This window comes from Canis aureus, chromosome 32, assembly GCF_053574225.1.
Source record: "Canis aureus isolate CA01 chromosome 32, VMU_Caureus_v.1.0, whole genome shotgun sequence".
NCBI classification, from domain to species: domain Eukaryota; kingdom Metazoa; phylum Chordata; class Mammalia; order Carnivora; family Canidae; genus Canis; species Canis aureus.
Window position 1 is genome coordinate 21,451,140 of NC_135642.1, and position 16,032 is coordinate 21,467,171.

Genomic DNA, 16,032 nt, shown 5'->3' on the forward strand with positions numbered 1-16,032 from the left:
GGCTTCATTATGGCTGTGTGAATACATACTTTTACTTTCAATAATTGTCAAAATAAAAATCTGTACCATGATTAATTATCATTGAATAGTAAAGGCAAAAGACTTTTTCAGATATACAAATGCTAAGAGGGGTTTATTATCAATAGATACTTGATGAAAAACACATCAGAGAATATACTTTAGCAAGAAAAATGAATCCAGAAGGAAGAGTGGACCTGGAGAAGAATCATTGTGTGACTTTCAAGTTTTCTCTGGAAATACATTTCTATTCAATGTCAAATATTATGTTGATAGACAAATTCTTGCCTCTGCAAATTTTTCCAGTAGACACTGAAGTTATAACAGTCATGAGATGGATCAAAAATATTTGGTTTTGTTAACATAATGCCTAGACTTGTACCAGAAGTATTATAAAAACTTCAAAATGAAAATTATACATTCACACAATCATAATTAAGCCTATAGCTGGGGTCTGAGTAAAAAGAAGGGTCACCTTTAAATTTGGACTTAACTGTTATCAATACCAGTAGATGTTAATACCTAAAGTGAGATGGAATTCCCAATACTAATCAAGAATAAATGACCTCAGTCCCTAAACATCTTAAACTTGGGCTGATGTGTGTCTGTCCTCACTACCTTTGACTTTTTTATAACCTTTCAGCCTCTTTCTTGAATTAAAGGGTTTAAGGAAGACTACAATCTTATTACTGTAAACCTATATTTCTGTGGTTGTAATGGGCATATTAGCAGTTCTGAGGTTGACCTCAACTTTTCAATACCTTATCATTTGATATCTCATTTTGAACATGTTATTTTCTACTTGCTTCTGCCATTAGAATTCTTCTTTGTTTGAGGTCAGGTGAGTTACTTCAAGGTGAAAACAGTTACTCAAATAAGCTTTAGCCATTTCACACTAAACACAGAGTATTTACTCAAATAATTTAGTGAATTTTAGTTTCTTAAAACATAGTGTCCTATGCCTAATGCTGCAGTTTTTAACCATGACATCTCCCAGGATGTTGATGAGGAAGTAGGAGTGTAGGACATAGTACCTACCTGTGTAGAATATACAATCTGTTGGGAAGATGAGATACGAGAAACAGAATGGGGCCAGTTTATAGGTGTTTCTACTGACAGATTTGAGCAGCTTGGATTTGATCTGACAGGGAATGAAGACATGTTGACTTTCCAGCATAAGCAAGTGATGTGCCCCAAATGATGTTTCAGAATGACATAAGTAGAAATCCAAACATTATCTTATAATCTTCACAATTACAGCCAATTCTTTATGATCCATATCAAGCTTATTTGCCTATTGTGACAATTAACTTCAGCAGATATTTAGACTAAAAACTGAAATTAGCCTGTCATTCAGCATGCTTGTGGCCTGCCTTCCCCACCATCTGTTAACACGCTCTTTGGAATGCAAATTTTAACATTTGCCTATACAAAACATAATTAGAAAGATAACATTGCTGTCAAAATCATAAAATCCAACATAATTATTTCCTCTATCGTCATCCTTTTTGGCTGAACTCTGCATATTTTTTGGCATTAAAACCACTCTCTTTAATGGCTTCTTTATGATACAACACTATCCTGTGTTTCTTTTTAAATTATAAAAATAACACAAAGAAAATATCATTGTAATCAGGTTGAAGGGAAGGACTTCTTAAACAGGAGACACAAAGTGCAATTCACAAAGCAAAACATTAGCTATGTATGACTGCAAATGTTATCCACTCCACAACTCCAGGGGGAGCCATTTATATAGATCCTGATGTGAATGTGTCCCCCAGACTGTGTATTGTGGTGGCTTGGTGAAAAATGAATAGATTTCATGAAAGACACTATAAATGAACTTAAGATGGAGAATAGAATAAGAGAAGATATTTTTAACGTCTAAAACCAACTAAGAATATCTAGAACAACATGTCTAATCATAAAAAATGCAAGCCACAGATGTGAGCCACCTATATAATTTAAAATTTTCTGGGATCCCTGGGTGGCGCAGCGGTTTGGCGCCTGCCTTTGGCCCAGGGCGCAATCCTGGAGACCCGGGATCGAATCCCACGTTGGGCTCCCGGTGCATGGAGCCTGCTTCTCCCTCTGCCTGTGTCTCTGTCTCTCTCTCTCTCCTGTGTGTGTGTGTGACTATCATGAATAAATAAATAAAATCTTTAAAAAAAATAAAATAAATTTTCTAATAGCCATGTTATAAAAAGAAAAATAAACAGGTAAAATTAATTTTAATAACAATTTTAACATAATGTACCTAAAATATTACCATTTTAACATATAATCAATATAAAAATTATTAATGAGATATTTTACATTGCTTTTGTATTGATTCTTGGAAATTTGGTGTGTATTTTACACTTACAGTACATGTCAATTTGGACTAGCCATAATTCACGTACTCAAAAGCTGATGTCTGAATGGTTAGTGGCTAGTAGCTACTATTTCGGACTAAACATTTTTTTTTAAGATTTTATTTATTTACTCATGAGAGACACAGATAGAGAGAGAGAGGCAAAGACACAGGCAGAGGGAGAAGCAGGCTCCATGCAGGGAGCCCGATTGGAACTTGATCCTGGGACTCCAAGATCATGCCCTGGGTGGAAGGCAGGCACTAAACGGCTGAGCCACCCAGGCGTCCCTGGACTACACATCTTTAGAACATAAATGATACTTCTAGAAATCAACAACTAAAAGGAAACTTATAAAAAAATAAGGAAAAAAAAAAAACAATCAAGCAGTTTACCGAAGGAGAAACTTGAGATCTTAAGAGATAATCAAACTCATCAAGAAAAAAATTAACTTCAATCACAAGTTACAACTTTATAGACACCAAATTTGCAAAAAGTAAATATTACCAACAACTATTGGCAAAAATGTATAGAAATGGGAGCTCTCATGATCTGCTGGTAGAAATGTGAGATGTTGCAGCCATTTCTAAAAAGCAATTTGGCTTTCCCGTCCTTAGAGCAACATGATGTGGGGAGTGAAGAAATAATACAATGAGTTCTATAGCAAATGTCATTTATTTACATTCAAACACACAGACTCCACAAAACTCCGCATATTTTACAGGAGTATATGCATGCTCATGGATATATAATTAGAGTGGGTGTTTCAGGTAAAGGGAGAATATGGGATCAGGAATAAAAATGAAAAAAATGTAATACTGCTCATGGTAAAAAGTTAAAGTTCTCATTCAAAATTCCCAAAATGTCTTCTACTGATTCCTTGGGGGTGGGGGTGGGGGTGGTCCTTCTTTTTTTTCTTTCATATTTTAAAGGGGAAATTGTCATTATTTCTGCTCACCATTTTGCATATCCTCTAAGAGAGCAAAATCTGACTTGAATTATCTTCTGTATGCCAAATCCTCCTACATCTCTATCTTTTAACAAGTCCTCTTGGACTACCCAGTTTTCTAACTTCCTACTGCACATTTTCACCATCAGCTAAATTCAATAATACCATGAGCATTATCTTCACCTCCATCCTAGATACTGCTCTCTTTCTAGGCTATTTTACAACTACCACCATCATTCCTACAGTCTCAGGAGGAGCATTTATGGTCATTTTTGACTCTTACCTCTCCTTATCCTTAACATCTAGGTAGTTATCAAAACCTGCTGCTTTTACTTTTAACATCATTGCTATCTTATTCTCATTTCCACCCTCTAAATTTAGAGAACTCACTACCTGCCTTTAGTTGTTTTTGGTTTTATTTATTTTTAATAAAAAGACTTTATTTTTTTAGGGCAATTTTAGATTCAGCAAAACTGGGAGGAAGATGTAGAGACTTCCCCTATACTCTCTGCCTCCACACATACATAGCCTCCCACATTACCAACAATCCCAGTAGGGTGATACATTTGTTAAAATTGATAAATCTAAAAAAAAATTGATAAATCTACACCAACACATCATAATCACTCAAAGTTCATAGTTTACATTAGAGTGCACTCTTGGTGGTGTATATTCCAGAGCTTTGGATGAATGTATAAATGACATGTATTCATCATTATCGTATCATGCAGAGCATTTTTACTGCTTTAAGAATCCTCTGTGCTCCACTTACTTACCATCCACCCCCCACATTTAGGTTTTCATTCCTCTTGCCCATTTGCAAACTGCCAGATCTCCCTATAGCACTATTTTCATCACATTGCTACCTTGCTTAAAATTGTCAACAATGCCAATAGTGAGATTTTATTGTCTTTTGGCTGCTCAGCATTTATTTCTCCTTCATACCTCATTTCCCTTTGGGGGAATTATCTCTTGCCATTGCATATAGTCTGGAAAAAGTATTAATCCAGTACTTATCTTCTTCAGCAATGAGAAGTGGATGTAATCCAAGCTAGGGCTTTGAAACTTTATCCGTCTAGTTGAATCATTAGTCAAACACGATGGGGTATTCATTCACCCTAACATGGTCTGCCTCAAGGCCATCCTTCTGGTTCCTGCTTTTTAACCCTTGGAGGTGACTTTGCTTTCTAATGTTTCTAAACCTGATTGTCCAGTCTTTCCATTGATTCTGGGGGCTCCTGATATTTTTCCAATAAATTCTTCTTTTGAAGCTTGTCTGATTTGGTTTCTGATCCTTGCAAGCAAAACCTGACCAATCCCTTCTCTGTTGTACAAAGAATAAACTTCTTTCCTGATTTCAGATCTTCTATATCTAGCCCTAGCCTTTTTTTCTCTTATTCACCAAAGCCACAGCCACGTCAGTCATTTCTCGACTCTGGAAAATGCTGTTAGTCTTGCTTCTATGCTTTATGACATCCTAGAATGATACACCCACTTCCCATCTATATCCATTTACTGATTCTTCAGCGTTCCATTCAGGATTTGTTTTCTCTATGAAAACAAACATTCTGCCCTATATTGTTTTCCACTATCTCTGCAATCTGTTAGTACTTAGTATCTGTTATTAATTTTCTAGTTGGAATCATACAATTTTGTGTTTGCAGGAACATTTGATGCGCCAGTAACCAACCCACTCCAGATTTTTTTGACTGAGAACTTATGTCTAACCCATTTTTGGACAACCATAGTTAAAAGAAGTCTTTCTTACATGGAATGGAAATTTCTCATCTATAACCTATTAGTTCCTTTGCTAGTTTTAGCTTGACATTCAAATAAACTAAGAATATCTATTTTGTTAATAAAAATGTGAAGGAGAGCAGCCCTGGTGGCCCAGCGGTTTCGTGCTGCCTTCAGCCCGGGGTGTGATCCTAGGGACCTGGGATCGAGTCCCATGTCGGGCTCCCTGCATGGAGCCTGCTTCTCCCTCAGCCTGTGTGTCTCTGCCTCTGTGTGTGTGTGTGTGTGTCTGTCATGAATAATTAAATAAAATTAAAAAAAAAATAAAAATGTGAAGGAAAATGGGACTAAAGATTGTCACTCTCTTGGATGCATATACCCAACATATGGATATGATATTTAACTAGCTATGAATCACTTAATAATTTGCATTTCACATATTTTCCAAAATGATGTAAGAGACTTTGTGAAAAGCTTTGCTGAAATCAAGATACACTAAGTTTGTGATATTTCCCTAAGCTACTATGATAATTTAGTTATTCTACCAAAAAGAAATGGATTATTTTGTCTTGGTTTGTTCCTAGTGAATCCATGTCAGCTGATGATCACCATATGCTCTTTTAAGTGTTCACCAACTGTTCAATAATTCATTCTAGACTTTTCCTGATCAGTCTCAAGCTTTGTAGTTTGTAATTTCCAAGAGTTATACTTTCCTTTTGCTTTTGAAAAGCAAAACCCTTGACCATTTTCAGCCTTCTACCACCTCTTATCTTTTCTGTGAATTCTTAAAGTTGTTGATTAAATAGACTGTGACAACTGGACATTTTTGGACTATTTTTTAACTTGGAGAGTGCTTTGCCTGGACCCAAGCATGAGAACAACTTTAAGGCAATTACATTATCTCTCTTTACTAACCTTAGGCTGTAATATCCTCACCACCTCTCTTTCACCTTGATTTGCAACTTAGTATGTATTTGAAGATTATGAAAATGAAATATGCTCATCATCAAACTATTCAAGTATAACAGAAATGTACAAAGAAAAAATAAGTCTCCCTTCTAATCAATCCTGATGTTGATAGATTGGAATGTATACTTCTAGACATTCTTTATGCACTAACAAACTTATTCTTATATAATTTTAAAAAGATTTTATTTATTCATGAGAGAGAGAGAGAGAGAGAGAGAGAGGCAGAGACACAGGCAGAGGGAGAAGCAGACTCCATGCAGGGAGCCTGATGTGGGACTCAATTCTGGGATCCCAGGATCACCCCTGGAGCCAAAGGCAGACACTCAATCACTGAGCTACTAAGGCATCCCTTCTTATATAATTTTTAAATAACATCATATCCTACATACTGTATTGCAACTTATTTCATTTACCTAAGAATGTATCATTAAAATTGTTGTGTGTGTGTCATGTAGAATGATCTCATTTTCTCAATGGGTACATGGTATTCCTTTCAAAACACCACAAAAATCCATCTTATAATGTGCCTCTCTTTCTCCACCTCTTTTTTTTTTTTTTTTTTTAGATTTTATTTATTTATTCATGAAAGACACACAGAGAGAGGCAGAGTCATAGGCAGAGGGAGAAGCAGGCTCCATACAGGGACCCCAGGATCATGCCCTGAGCCAAAGGCAGGTGCTCAACTGCTGAGCCACCCAGGCATCCCTCCACCTCTTTTTCTACATGCTTTCCTTGAAGACTAAATGGGAAACTGCATTGGGAGCTACCTAGAGAAAGCAAGAGAAGGAGCTCTGCTCTGTCTCAGGGGCTCTTAAGTGCATGGTCATGTTGTTACCTTGACATGGCAATTTATGGTTTATTGTTGTTTTCACATTTTTTTTTAAATTTATTTATGATAGTCACAGAGAGAGAGAGAGGCAGAGACACAGGCAGAGGGAGAAGCAGGCTCCATGCACCGGGAGCCCGACGTGGGATTCGATCCCAGGTCTCCAGGATCGGGCCCTGGGCCAAAGGCAGGCGCCAAACCGCTGCGCCACCCAGGGATCCCTATTTCACGGACTTATATTAAGATCAAATGAAATGTGAAAACAGGGATCCCTGGGTGGCGCAGCGGTTTGGCGCCTGCCTTTGGCCCAGGGCCCGATCCTGGAGACCTGGGATCGAATCCCACGTCGGGCTCCCGGTGCATGGAGCCTGCTTCTCCCTCTGCCTGTGTCTCTGCCTCTCTCTCTCTGTGACTATTATATATAAATAAAGAATTTTAAAAAAGTCTGTGAAATAGATAGACAGTTAAATCATCTCATTTTATAAACTCTCAGAGATATTAAAATGATCTCCCTCATGCCTTACAACTAGGTAGGGGAAGAAAGATTAGAATCCAAGTCTTCTGTCTCCTACCTAGTCTGCTGCTTATTACAATGGAGACAGCTGCTTCTCACCCCCATGTGGGAGGAAGATAGGACTAACTGAAAAAACCTGTGTAGCTATTAACAGGGACCTTGGGATAATGGTTGTCAGGAATGTGCTGCATCAGCCAGTGGTATCATGCTGAGCAGTGTTGGTTTGGGTAGTTTTTTTTTTTTTATGGTGAGAAACAAAGAGAATGAAAGTCTCTCCATGTGTTTCTTATGCTGATCAATGATTTCTGTTTATGCATTAGAGACGGTCATAGCACGCATATGCATTTACATTCTTAAACGTAAGGCTGGGATCCTTAATCTTGTCTACACATTGGAATCACTTGGAGAGCTTTAAAAAATAACCATCCTGGGGATCTCAAACCCCAGAGAGTCTAACTCAATTGTCTGGAAGTGGGAAGCTTCTCAGATGATTCTAATATGCAATCAAGGTTAAGTACCACAGAGTGGGAGGGCAACCTGAATTGTGACATCATAGTTAAGCTTTACTAGATTTCTGGGAAGAAACATTTCCCCCTTTCACTGAAAGTTTGCTCCAACAGAAGGGTTTCCAACTCCTTGAATTCTTAGACATCCTCCCAGTATAGGACTACATACATAGATGTTTATTGATCAGCTGGCCTAACTGGTAGTAGAAGGTTTAGCAGTCAGGAAACAAAGGGGCAGGAAACAACAACAAAGCCACTATTTTGGGAATAGGGGGAAAAAATATAAAGGAAGTACAGACTGTAAGATCAAGATTTTCTTCCTAAGAGAAATTCTATAAAGTAGTGTAACTTGATCTTTTTTTTTTATTTTTTATTTTTTATTTTTTTGATCTTTTGAGTAGACAATAGCCATGACTGTCAGGAAAACTCAGGAAGGTTGCTGTGCAATTTTCCTAGGGAAGGGGGAACTTGACATTTCCAAGGCCTCTATGAGTCCTGTTTTACCCCATGTTCACCTTCAGGTCTAAATCAGTAACTCATTCCAGTTCAATTCCTACTTATTGTTCTGGTGTTTTAGACCTTTGGCTCAAATCCATACTCTGAATTTCGAATAGCCCTTAGCAAACATGGCCTTCATTTAGAGGATATTCATCTTTTAAGTAGGAGCCAGTACTTTGGAGTGTATAGGTTGAGTGGCCTGAAGTCATTTTCTACTTATAGCAACCCTTCAAGCAAGTTGGTATTCTCTTTATCAATACCAGAAAGAATCAAGAAACTTTCAGACCCTGATTCCTCTGGATGAATGGTCACTCATGGATACCAAGAAGGACAAGAAAATAACATGGATTTTATTTTCATAAGCATTATAGATTTTTTAAAAAAGATTTTATTTATTTATTCCTGAGAGACACACAGAGGGAGGCAGAGACATAGGCAGAGGGCGAAGCAGGCTCCTCCCAGGGAGCCCGATGTGGGACTCGATCCCAGGACTCCAGGATCATGCCCTGGGCTGAAGGCAGATGTGCTCAACTGCTGAGCCACCCAGGCATCCCAGCATTATAGATTTAAAGGAACATATTAAAATGTTACACAGTTTATATCTTCAGATAAGTACTATGCATGACTTCTTCCCACACTGGAAAGAAGATACCTCTTGAGTATAAAGGCACAGCATAGGAAGAAACAAAGTCAATGAGTATGAATAGGAAATATCTGACAGAAACCAAAAGATTCCAAGATAAATTCAAAATAGGAAGAGAGAAGCAAAATCAAATTGGTAGTTTAATAAAGGAAAGAAATTCCTGAATACAAATATGACTAACATGAAGATAAAGAACACCTTGTCTCCAAACTCACATGTTTTGTGGGACCTCAGTTCAGGGAACAGTAGTAGGCCTCATTTCACAGGCAGACCAGTGCACACTTTGTTAAAAAGTGCCCTACTCCTGCTGGGAATCAAACATTGCCTACAAAAAGCAAAGAGAGCCTCTGCAAACAGCTAGAAAGGAGGAAAATGATGCTAGGACCCCAAAGCAGAGCACATGTAACAAACACATAGGAGACACTTCCTGAAGCACCAGACCCTGAGGAACACGTGATACTGCACTGCAGTGCATGGCAGTATAGGACCTCTTTTTAATAAGGGAATTGTTGTCAAAGGCAAAAAATGTAGTTGACTTTCCTAACACAGAGAAATAGATGCAGAGAGTTAGACAAAATGAGGAGACAGGTGAATATGTCCCAAATGAAAGATCAGGACCAAACCAAAACAAGAGACTTAAATGAAATGATTACAAGTAATATGCCTAATAGAGAATTTAAAGTAATGATCATGAAAGGACACTTCGGTGGCTCAGTCAGTTAAACGTCCAATTCTTGGTTTTGGCTCAGGTCATGATCTCAGGGTTGTGAAGTTGAGCCCTGCACTGGGCTCCATACTCAGTGCAGAGTCTGCTTGAGATTCTCTCTCTTCCTATGTCCCTCCCCCTCCTCTCTTTCTCAAATAAATAAATAAAATCTTGGGATGCCTGGGTGGCTCAGCGGTTGAGCATCTAACTTCAGCTCAGTGCATGATCCCATGGTCCCAGCATCGAGTCCCACATCAGGCTCCTTGCATGGAGCCTGCTTCTCCCTCTGCCTGTGTCTCTGACTCTCTCTCTCAGTCTGTGTCTCTCATGAATAAATAAATAAAATCTTTAAAAATAATAAATAGGGGATCCCTGGGTGGCTCAGTGGTTTAGCGCCTGCCTTTGGCCCAGGGCACGATCCTGGAGTCCCGGGATCGAGTCCCATGTCGGGCTCCTGGCATGGAGCCTGCTTCTCCCTCCTCCTGTGTCTCTGCCTCTCTCTCTCTATGTCTATCATAAATAAATAAATAAATCTTTAAAAAATAAATAAAAATAAAAATAATAAATAAATAAATAAATAAATAAATAAATAAATAAAATCTTTTTAAAATCTATAAAGTAATGATCATAAAGATACCAATTGAACTTGGGAAAAGAGTGGAGATTATCTATGAGACCCTTTAACAAAGAGAGAAAAAACTAATCAGACCATCAAGAGCACAACAAATGAAATTAAAAATGCATTTCATGGAATAAAATAGCAGGCCTGAGAGAGCAGAGGAACAAATTAATGATCTGGAAGACCAAGTAATGGAAAGTAACCAAACAAATGAGCAAATGAGATGGGGAAAAAATTATGTGAATTGAAAATAGTCTTGGGCAACTCAGTGATTCCATCAAGTATAATAACATTCACATTATAGGGATTCTAGAAGTAGAAGAGAGAAGAGACAGAACACTTATTTGAAGAAATAATAACTGAAAACATCCCCACCCTGGGGAAGGAAACAGATACCCAGATACAGAAGACACAGAGAATTACCACCCCAAAATCCAACTCAAGAAGGTCCACACCAAGACACACAAAGTGATTAAAATGATAAAAAGCAGTAATAAAGAAAAAAATTTAAAAGCAGCAAGAGAAGACAGTTATACAAAGGGAACTTCATGAGGCCATAAGCATATTTTGGATCAGAAACTTTGTAAGTCAGAAGGGAATGACATGATATATTCACAGTGCTGAAAAGAAAAAATCTGCATCCAAGAAAACTCTACCCAGCAAGGCTATCATTCAGAAGAGATGGAGTTTCTTTCTTTCTTTTTTTTTAAATTTATTTATTTATTTATCTGAGGGAAGGAGAGAGAGAGAAAGAGAGAGAAGCTGTGGGGAGAGGCAGAGGCAGAGGGAGAAACAGAATAACAGAATACTTGCTGAGCAGGGAGCTAGATGTGGGGCTCAATCTCAGGACCCTGGGATCATGACCTGAGCTGAATGAATACACTTAACTGACTGAGCCACTCAGGTGCCCTGAAGGAGTTTTTCATACCAACAAAAACTAAAGGAGTCATGAGCACTAAACTAACCCTACAAGAAATTCTAGAAGGAACTCTTTGCATGGAAAGGAAAGAACATAGTGATAGTATGAAAAGTAAAAAATACAAAAGCAGTAAAAATATTTCTATAAAAACCAGTCAAGGGATTCCTAAAATAAAAGGATGTAAAATATAACACCATATATCTAAAATGTGACAGAAATGGAGATGTGTAAAAAACAGGCTCAAACATAAATGAAGATCAACTTAATACAGACTGCTATATGCAGAAAATGTTATATACAATCCTAATGGTAACCACAGATCAAAAACCAGTAATAGAAATAATAAAGAGACAGGAATCCAAGTATAACACTAAAGAAAGCCAACACACCATGAAAGAGAACAGAAGAGAGAATCAGAGAAAAACTACAAAAACAACCACAAAACAAGAAACAAAATGGCAATGAATACATTATCTGTCAGTAATTACTTTGAAAGTAAATGGACAAAACACTTCAATTGAAAGACATAAGGTTACAGAATGGTTAAAAAAAACCCCAAGATCCATCTATATGCTGCCTAATAGGAGACTCATTTCAGACCTACAGACACCTGTAGATTAGAAGTGAGGGGATGGAGAAATATTTATCATGAAAACTGATGTTAAAAGAAAGCCAGGGTAGCAATATTTACATGGGACAAAGTAGACTTTAAAACAAAGACTGTAACAAGAGACAAAGTAGGACACCATATAATAATTAAAGGGAAAACCCAACAAGAACATACAATTGTACATATTTATATACTCAACATGGGAGCACTCGAATACATAAAACAATTAATGATAAACATAAAGGGGATGCCAGGATGGCTCAGCGGTTTAGTGCCTGCCTTCAGCCCAGGGTGTGATCCTGGAGTCCCGGGATTGAGTCCCTCATCGGGCTCCCTGCATGGAGCTTGCTTCTCCCCCTGCCTTTGTCTCTGCCTCTCTGTGTACGTGTGTGTGTGTGTCTCATGCATAAATAAATAAAATCTTAAAAAACAACATAAAGGAAAATTGATAGTAATATAATAATAGTAGAGCTTTATTTTTAAAAGACTTTATTTATTTATTTATTCAGGAGAGACACACAGAGAGAGGCAGAGACACAGACAGAAGGAGAAGTAGGCTCCCTGTGGGGAACCAATGTGGGACTCGATCTCAGGACCCTGGGATCATGACCTGAACCAAAGGCAGATGCTCAACCACTGAGCCACCCAGGCACTCATAGTAGAACTTTAATACCCCACTTACATCATAGGACAGATCATCCAAATAAGGAATCATTAAGGAAACAGTGGCTTTGGTTGATGCACTGAACCAGATGGATTTAACAGATATATTCAGAACTCCATCCTAAATCAGCAGAATACATATTCTTTTCAAGTGCACATGGAACATTCTTCAGAATAGATCACATATTAGGCCACTAAACTAGTCTTGGTAACTTCAAAAAGATCAAAGTCATATCATGTATATTTTCTGGTCACAATGCTATGAAAGTGAAAATCAACAAGAAAGAATCTGGAAAGAGCACAAATACATGGTGGTTAAAAACATGCTACTAAACAATGAGTGGGTCAACCAAGGAATTAAAGAAGAAATAAAAAATTACATGGAAACAAATGAAAATGAAAACACAAAGGTCCAAAACTATTGGGGTGCAGCAAAAGCTGTTCTAAGAAGGAAGTTTACAGCAATATAGGCCTATCTGGAGAAGCAGGAAAATCTCAAATAAACAAAAAAGGCTAGAAAAAAGAACGAACAAAGCATAAACCCAGCAGAAGGAAGAAAATAAAGATTAGAGCAGAAATAAATGACATAGAAATAACAGCAACAAAAAATAGAAAAAATCAATGAAACCAGGAGCTGGTTCTTTGAAAAGATCAACAAAATTGATAAATCTCTAGCTAGACTCTCTAGCTGGGAGGGGGGAGGGCGGAGAGAACTCTAACAAAATCACAAATGAAAGAGGAGCATTGGGATCCCTGGGTGGCGCAGCGGTTTAGCGCCTGCCTTTGGCCCAGGGCGCGATCCTGGAGACCCGGGATCGAATCCCACGTCGGGCTCCCGGTGCATGGAGCCTGCTTCTCCTTCTGCCTATGTCTCTGTCTCTCTCTCTCTGTGTGTGACTATCATAAATAAATAAAAATTTAAAAAAAAAAAAAAAAAAAAGAAAGAGGAGCATTAACAACCAACACCACAATATACAAACAATTGTAAGAGAATATTATGAAAAATTGTATGCCAACAAATTGGACAACCTAGAAGAAATAGATAAACTCCTAGAAACATATAATCCATCAAAAGTGAAGCAGGTAGAAGTAGAATATTTGAACAGACCAATCACGAGCAAAGAAATTGAATCTGTAGTCAAATAACTCTCAATAGGTAAAAGTCCAGGGCAGATGGCTTCACAGGTGAGTTCTACCAAATATATATATATTTATTTTTCAAGTTTCAGATATTTATTATTCAGTGTAAACCCCAACACAATACACCAACATGATTTCATGCATTTAGAGGGGAAATATTTCCTGGATAAGTGGAAAATTGTGCGTATGGCTTCTGGAAGACCTTCATTCTAAGCAGCTTTATAGTGAAACATTTCATTTAGAAGTCTGGACCTTCATTCTTCAGTTCGCTATCATCTACATTCACTGAGTAGAACTTATATTGATCATTGGGACCCAGTTTGTTCCAAGGTTCTGGGTTATTCTTCCTATCCCAACTGACATCTGGATTGAACATTGCCAAGCACAACACATAGAGTGCTGCTCCAGTACCTCCTGCCTCAATAAATATGAAGAGGGGGATCAAGCTCGGATGCTTCTTGGCCTGACCCATGATCTGGTGTAACATGGTTGCGGCAGAGGTCTCCTGTGCAGGGGAAGAAAAAAACCGAGTTTCTGCAAGGCCGGGAACTAAGTAATGCCTCTCTACCAAATATTTAAAGAAGAGTTAGTACCTATTTTTCTTTAACTGTTCCAAAAAATAGAAGAAGTAGGAAAGTTTCCAAATTCATTCAGTGATACCAGTATCACTCTCATACCCAAACTAGATAAAGATACTACAAAAGAGAGACAGAGAGAAAGAGAGAGAGGGAGAGAGAGAAACTACAGGCCAATATCTTGATGAGCATACATGCAGAAATCTTCAACGAAACACTAGCAAACCAAATCTAACAATACATTTAAAAAAATCATATACCACGATCAAGTGGGATTTGCTCCAGGATGCAAGTGTAGTTCAATATTCACAAAACAAGAAACAACAAGAGTTGATGAGGATGTGGAGAAAAAGGAACCCTCATACGCTGGTGGAATGCAAACTGGTATAGCCAGTTTCCTCAAAAAGTTAAAAATAGAACTACCCTATGATCTAATAATCAAAGAACTGAGTACCCAAAAATACAAAAACACTAATTCAAAGGGATACATACACCTCTATATTTATTGCAGCATTTGTTACAATAACCAAAAATGGAAGTAACTTAAGTGTCCATTGATGAATGGATAAACGGAATATTATTGAGCCATAAAATGAAATCTTGCCATTTGCAACAGCATGGATGGAGCTAGTGCGTATAATGCTAAGTGAAATAAATAAGTCCCAAACAGACTGGGAATTGACCTCAGTCTGGCTAGATCCCACAGCCCTGAGATCCGGAGGCAAGAGTTTCACGTTCAATAGAGGCACCCAGCGCCCCCTAATGGCTATTTTTCAAAGTGGTATTTCACTGTGGTTTTTATTTGTATTTCCATATGCAAACATATATTATATTATATATATAAACTATATTTCAACATATAGTTAATGAGCATCTTTTCATGTGTTATGGGCCATTTTATCTTCTTTTTTTTTAAGATTTTATTTATTTATTCATGAGAGACACACACAGAGAGGCAGAGACGCAGGCAGAGGGAAGAAGAAGCAGGCTCCATGCAGGGCGCCCGAGGTGGGACTTGATCTGACGTCTCCAGGATCAGGTCCTGGGCCGAAGGCGGCGCTAAACCGCTGAGCCACCCGGGCTGCCCCCATTTTATTTTCTTTGGAGAAATATTTCATTTGCCCATTAAAAAAAAATATTTGTTTATTTGAAGGAGTGAGTGAGAGAGAGAGCACATAACAAGGCAGAGGAAAGGGAGAAGCAGACTCCTCTGCTGATCAGGGGGCCAGCGTCCAGGCTCCATCCCAAGATCCTACGGTCATGGACCTGAGCCAAAGGCAGACACTTAACTGACTGAGCCACTCAGGCACCCCTCATTTGCCTATTTTAAAATTGGGTTGTTTTCTCTTTATTAAGTTCTAAGAGTTCTTTATATATTTGATACAAGTCTCTTTTCAAATACATAATTTGCTAACACTTTCCCCATTTTGTGGATTGTCTTTTCACTTTCTTGTGGCACAAAGGTTTTTAACCTTGACAAAGCCCATTTTAAAAAATTATTTATTTTGTCATGTGTGCTTTGGTGGTCTTCTTCTTCTTCTTCTTCTTCTTCTTCTTCTTCTCTAAGAGGGAGAGGGGAGGGGTGGGGCAGAGGGAGAAGGAGAGAGAGAATCTTAAGCTCCATGCTGGGCATGGAGCGGACACAGGGTTCCATCTCACAACCCTGAGATCATGACCTGAGCCGAAATCAAGTCAGACACTTTGTGGACTAAGCCACCCAGGCACCTCCTCTATGTTTTCTTCCAAGAATTTTATAATTTTAGCTCTTATAATTGTGCCTATGATCCAA

At 38.1% G+C, this 16,032-nt stretch overlaps 1 protein-coding gene and 1 pseudogene across 1 annotated transcript in view; both read right to left on the reverse strand.

Moving 5' to 3' along the window:
- Positions 1-16,032, reverse strand: part of SPPL2A (signal peptide peptidase like 2A) — a 151,726-nt gene that overhangs the window by 98,206 nt on the left and 37,488 nt on the right. The gene's annotated exons all lie outside the window — the stretch shown is intronic.
- Positions 13,739-14,209, reverse strand: LOC144303665 (cytochrome c oxidase subunit NDUFA4 pseudogene; annotated as a pseudogene).